The following is a 515-nucleotide window of genomic DNA, read 5'->3' on the forward strand; positions in this document are numbered from 1 at the left end:
CACTACACAGATTAGACTTATAGTTATTCTCCTGTTTTCTACCTCCCAAGCCTGAGATTATAGGAATGTGCCACCACGTGTCCTTTGCTGTCTCAGCACGCCCCCGGAGTGGGGCCAGTACAGCAGGTGGGGATCAAAGCCCGTCCCTGTGTCTGCCTAAACGGGTGCTTTAGTCTGCTGAACTATCTGGCTGGCCTTATCTGCTACTTTCTTCTAATTCTATTAATTTCCCTTAAGTTCTTTTTTTTTTTAAACTATACACTAATTTTATTAAGCAAACATTAAAAAATGTAATCTAGGAATGAGAAAACAATTAATAACTATAACCAAATAGGATTTATGTGAAGAATGTAAACGTATACTAACCTGTGTTGAAACTGTTTCAGTGCTATTTTATTTTCTCATTAAAATGAATAAAAAATTTTAAAAAATGTAAATATAATAAGGAATAATAAACATAATTCTTTACATCAGCAAAGGGAAAAGTGATCATATCAATTAATGTTGAAAAGTCT

The sequence above is a fragment of the Octodon degus genome, unplaced genomic scaffold (assembly GCF_000260255.1).
Source record: "Octodon degus isolate 3935 unplaced genomic scaffold, OctDeg1.0 scaffold00105, whole genome shotgun sequence".
Taxonomy (NCBI): Eukaryota; Metazoa; Chordata; class Mammalia; order Rodentia; family Octodontidae; genus Octodon; species Octodon degus.